This window comes from Acomys russatus, chromosome 3 (genome assembly GCF_903995435.1).
Source record: "Acomys russatus chromosome 3, mAcoRus1.1, whole genome shotgun sequence".
In the NCBI taxonomy this organism is placed as follows: Eukaryota; Metazoa; Chordata; class Mammalia; order Rodentia; family Muridae; genus Acomys; species Acomys russatus.
The window spans coordinates 8,412,126-8,418,353 of record NC_067139.1 but is presented as its reverse complement, the minus strand read 5'-3'; the positions used below and the strand labels follow the sequence as shown (position 1 = coordinate 8,418,353).

The 6,228-nt window shown below is 40.0% G+C and overlaps 1 pseudogene; it reads left to right on the top strand.

The window, feature by feature from the left end:
• Window positions 1-2,497: 2,497 nt before the first annotated feature.
• LOC127186932 (putative vomeronasal receptor-like protein 4) lies at window positions 2,498-4,202 on the top strand (annotated as a pseudogene).
• Window positions 4,203-6,228: the final 2,026 nt, after the last annotated feature.

Below are 6,228 nucleotides of genomic sequence, written 5' to 3'. Positions count from 1 at the left end.
GTCTCAACTTCACTCATCATATAACTAGTGTAGATAAATATAAACCACTATGAGTTACAGTTGTCATTGCCATCTTGAGAATTCCTGCTATAAAGGATCAAGGCTGTGAAGTAGCACATCCTAAAACAGCTCATCTTAACTTCATCCCATCCCTAAGCAGCAACAAACTTTTTGTTTTGTTTGTTTGCCCCTTTCTTTTTTTTTAGAAAACCAAGATGGATGATTGTAACCTACCTCAGACTCTTAGGGGTTATATCTAAGCATGGGATCATCCATCTATCTAAACACAAGTCCATCTTGTATTTTAAGTTACTTTCCTATAGAATTTCTCAAGATAAATTGGAAGATGAACCACCTTTCCCTTCTCTGAGAGAGTCCACTGCAGTAGAAAGAATCACTTATTAGAAGATCCAAACATAAAACCAGAGACACTAAGCCACTTAGAGGAAAAAGTGGGAAAGAGCCTGGAACATATTGGCACAGGAGACAACTTCCTGAACAGAACACCAACGGCCCAGGCCTTAATGTCAACCATTAATAAATGGGACCTCATGAGGCTGCGAAGCTTCTGTAAGGCTGGAGACACTGTCAAGAGAACAAAGCGACAGCCTACAGACTGGGAAAAAATCTTCACCAACCCTACATCTGACAAAGGTCTAATATCCAAAATATATAAAGAACTCAAGAAATTAAACACCACCAAACCGAATAACCCAATTGAGAAATGGGGCTTGGAACTAAACAGAGAATTCTCAACAGAGGAGTATCAAATGGCTGAGAAACACTTAAAGAAATGCTCAACCTCCTTAGTCATCAGGGAAATGCAAATCAAAACAACTCTGAGATTCCATCTTACACCCAGCAGAATGGCTAAGATCAAAAACTCAAGCGACACCACATGCTGGCGAGGATGTGGGGAGAGAGGAACACTCCTTCATTGCTGGTGGGAATGCAAACTAGTACAGCCACTTTGGAAATCTATCTGGTGCTATCTCAGAAAAATGGGAATAGGGCTTCCTCAAGACCCAGCTATTCCACTCCTTGGAATATACCCAGAAGATGCTCCAGCACACAACAAGAAAATTTGCTCAACCATGTTCATAGCAGCCTTATTCATAATAGCCAGAACATGGAAACAGCCTAAGTGTCCCTCAATAGAAGAGTGGATAAAGAAACTGTGGTACATATACACTATGGAATACTACTCAGCTATTAAAAACAAGGAAGTCCCGAAATTTGTGGATAAATGGATTGAGCTAGAAATGATCATAATGAGTGAGTTAACCCAGAAGCAGAAAGAATCAAATGGTATATACTCACTTATATCTGCATACTAGCCCAAGGGGCATGTCCCACGAAAGCCTTCACTTACCAGGAAACTGGGACAGAGGGGAGGGCATCCTATTGGGACTCTAAATGAGAGACACATGGGAGAATAGCAAAATAAAAGGATCCAGAGGGTCCTAGAAATCTACAAGTGGAACAATATGATAGGCAGATTTGGGCCCAGGGGTCCTGCTCAAACTAAGGCACCAGCCAAGGACAATACAGGAGGTAAACTTTAAACCCCTTCCCAGATCTAGCCAATGGTCAGAATATTCTCCACAGTTGAGTGGAGAGTGTGATATGACTTTCTCACGTACTCTGGTGCCTCACATTTGACCATGTCCCCTGGAGGGGGAGACCTGGTGGCACTCAGAGGAAGAACAGCAGGTAGCCAAGAAGAGACTTGATACCCTATGAGAATATACAGGGGGAGGTAATCCCCCTCAGGAACAGTCATAGGGGAGGGGAATAATGGGAAAATGGGGGGGGGGGAATGGGAGGATACAAGGGATGGGATAAACATTGAGATGTAACAAGAATAAATTAATTAAAAAAAAACAAAACAAAGAAAAAGAAGATCCAAAGCTGGTCTAAAATATAACTTAAAGTCTGGAAAATGGAAGAGAGGACTAGAAAAGTAGGAGACCCCAGGAAAGAAAGCATTAAACAAACAGAAACATATTAATAATTTCCATCATGGTTTGGTGTGAATTGATACCAAGGATTGTTACACATTCCAATCACCAACTAAACACTTAAATATGTTACTGCACACTAACATGCTTGCTATTGACATGTGAAGTGTATTTCATAACAATAAGATATTTAGGATGGTATTGTGATTTCCAAGAAGTGCCAATACAGGAAATAATTACCTGTCGGTCAGAAGAGCTGTTGCAGCATAATAACTGACATTCTAGAGTCATGAGGCCACTGGATCCAAGTGTAGAAATGAAAGTAGGTTCATACAGGCCACATGTGAGATCATAAGGGTGCAGACATTTAAGGCAGTCGCATGAATAACAGGAAGTAGAACAGGGAGCAGAACATTCTAAGTTCTGTCAAACACATGGAGTCACTGAAATATACAGTGAATATTCTAGAAATATTGTAGAAGATGTAGCCAAAGATTATGATAAATCCTTGAGAAGTGAGAACGAAGATCCCAAACATGAGCAATAACATCCTACTCAGGTCTGAGTTATGGAGTCAGCTTGGAATGAAGTACAAGAAAGCAGCCTGCCTAACCAACAGCTTCGAGGAAACGTGGGCTGCAAAGCCAGCTGACATACCTGCTGCTCAAAGGGCCCTGCAAAGTAAAGGCCACCATGAACTCAGGAATTTCTGCTCACACCAAAAAGCCTCATGATGCTATGTTACATAGACTTGATATTGAGAGCTCATAGCTCATGAACATTTATATGGAGTGAAGTCACAGATTCATCAACATAAAAACTTTTAAAACATTAAGCGGTAGAAATGGAACTTATAAGCTTTAAAGTAGATAAATCTAGAAACTATTGGACTGTTGAAGATACAAATAAAAAGAGCCTCAGGTTCCTGGGAATTCGGAGGGGAAATATGAAATAGAGTGAGAAATGGAGGTAAAAATTTTCTTTGAAAAAATTTTGAATTCAATTCAACTGTACTGAGAGTCACAAGGATATTCCATACATGCAGAAAGACAGACAGACAGACACATGCACACACACACATGCGCACACACACACGCGCACACACACACGCACACACACACACACACACACACACACACACACACACACACACAGAGAGAGAGAGAGAGAGAGAGAGAGAGAGAGAGAGAGAGAGATTTGAACAAGTCGATTTTGCTAATGTAGAGGTAAAAGGAACACCCTTTAAAAATTTAGATTTTAATGCCAGTTACTAAACTTACCTGTTAGAGCACACACACTAACCCAGAGTGGATAGGTAAAAGGAAGTGTTCCAGGGACCTAATCTGCAACACCACATGTGTCCACCACTGCTTGTGTGCACTCCAGAAAATGCTATCATAAAAAATTGTTTTTTAAGATACATGTCTGTCATTACTAAGGATTTGTTGAAAATGGGGTTGATTCCCAGATTTAAGTTTTTCTACCCAGAAAGGAAGAAATGTTTTTGCATATAATTAAGGAAGCAATTTTTCTCTTTATAACTGTGCTTGGCATTCTGGGGAACATGTCTATTTCTGTGAACTACATGTTCAGCTGGTGGGGAGGCCCTGAGAAGAAACCCATACACCTGATTCTCATCCACTTGGCTTTTACAAACATTATGATTATTCTTGCAAAAGGATTGCCAAAGACAATAGAAGTTTTTGGTTTGAGAAACTTCCTAGATGACATAGGCTGTAAGATCCTCATTTACCTGGAGAGGGTGGCCTGTGGCCTCTCCATCTGCACCAGCAGTCTCCTCGCTGTGGTCCAGGCCATCATCATCAGTCCCAGAGCATCTGGGTAGAGGAGGCTCTGACTAAGGTCTGCATGGCACATTCTTCCATTCTTCTCATTCTTTTGGATACTCAATGCATTAATAAGTATGAACCTAATCCATTCCATCAAAACTACAGGTCTGATTCTATCATAGTTTAAGAATGGCTACCATGATTGTTATTTTATACTAGAAAGTCAGAAAATGAAAAGGATTGTTCTTCCTCTCATGGTCCTGAGAGACGCAGTGTTCCAGAGCGCCATGGGAGGGGCCAGTGGCTACATGGTGTTTCTTCTCCACAAGCACCACCAGCATGTCCTCCACCTTCAGAACTCCAAGCTTCTCTACAGAACTCCCCCTGAGCTGAGAGCTGCTCAAAGTGTCCTCCTTCTGATGCTCTGTTTTGTTTTCTTCTGCTGGGCTGAGTGTGCTTTTTCTTTATTTCTAAGTCTCTCTGTAGGGGACAATTATTTGACGAGAAACACTCAAAAATTTCTGACTCTTGGCTATTCAATCTTCAGTCCCATTGTTTTGATCCACAGGGATGGACTCAGTGAGAGAAACTGAGAAGATGTCTCTCTCTTTATTTGTTCAGTAGACGTGAAAGAACTCCCAGTTTTGTCATTTTGTGGATAAATCACATGCCACAAAGCAGTTTAGCATATATTTATTCTTAGACATTTTTCCTGGTGAAAAACAGCCTTCAGGTGAGAGAAAGAGAAAGATCTTCACAAATTACAATAATTTAGAAAATTCATTCTTCATTTTTCCACTCCTTTGAAGGGTTTTAATAACTTTTCATATTTGTACTCATTCATTTTGCATGAATAGCTTACCTGCAGTTATGTCTGTGTAGCAGGTGAATGCCTTGTGCCTGCTGAGCAGGTGGAGATCATCAAATACCCTGTGATGACTGGAGTCAGAGAGATTGTTGTGAACCAAATTTGGCTGCCATGAATTGAACCTGGGTCTTCTGGAAGACCAAATAGTGTTCTTAAATGTTGAACCATGTATCCAGCACTGAGAAAAAGGTCTTCATTATATTTTGAAAAACTTGTTTTACTATTACTGTGACAGGAATTTGATAACCTTTATGAATTTCATGTTTTACTTATGTTAATCTAAGAAATTCCATATCTTGTACATGAAGCTGTTCTTGTTTAAATGTTAGCAACATGAGACTGTTTTCAGGTTCTTGCAAGTGTCTATATGTTTTCCGATGAAGGAGAGAAACTTGTTCTTTAGGATCCCAAGTGTGAGACCGGAACGGTCTCTTGAGAGAACAGGTGATGTTAATTCACTAGAAGGGCAACCACCTCATGCAGGAGCTTCGCTGTTTCCATCTGGAAACATCCCGTGAACAGACTCTGGGAGGAGCTATATAAATGAGCCCAGAACTGGCGGCAGCGCGGATTGGAGACTTGGGATAGATTTGGCTGCTCATCGCTGCCCTTCAAGATGCTCCTAGAGAAAACCACTTGAGGGAAGGCTTCAGAGCTCTGGCTCCTGAGGAGGCTCTGGGGTCTGGTTACCCCTGGTTCCAGTGGAAGAAATCCTGCGGCTCCTGACTGGAGAATCATTCCTTGGGACTGATAGCCTTAAGGTTTTGTTGTTGTGTCAATTAATCCTCATTTCCTACTGGTTTGGTTAATCGGGTTATAATTGATGTAGGCTTGATTAATAAGTTGTTAATAAAATATTTTGGTTAAGAAAATTGAGTCTAAATTCACATGTAGAAAAGATTTCACAAAATTGTGAAAATGGTATTTACTGTTCATTCATTTCAATAGAAGCCCAACACAGCAGTCACAGAAATTAAATGCACTGAAACATTTCACTTGTGTTATTTTCATGAAGGCTCTCTGCAGGAATAAGCACTGGTGATACAGGATAAATTCAGAAAGAAAACACATAGTAAAGTGTCATTTTATGTATGGTTATAAGTTCTATGTTTATTTTTAAAATGTGTATTTCCATTCTTGCAATATGAGTCAATGACTGTGACTGAAGCACATCGAGGCCAGTGTGCCACTGTCCTTTCTTGACACCAGGTGCTCTCCAAAGCACCATCAGCTCTTCACCACCAAAGAGCTGCAAAGGGATCTAATTCCTCATTCATTTAAATACAGGATATGCAGCTTAATTTCTTTTTTTAAATACTTTTATTTTATTACACATGTATAAAACAAACTACATACAGCATACATGTATAAGACTACATACATACATGTGACAATCATGAGAATGATGAGTTCTATACATGTTACATTCATAGTGACTTGGCCATCTGCATTCATCTCGTTTGAAGTGTTTTTCCTATCTTGTTGGGTCTAAATTTCCGAATGAGATTCAATATCTATCCTATCTCAACTCTAACAGCTTAACTTCTTTATCTTGATTAAATTGGGTCAATACAATGAGGTATTGACATGGTTCTAAAAAGTATATATA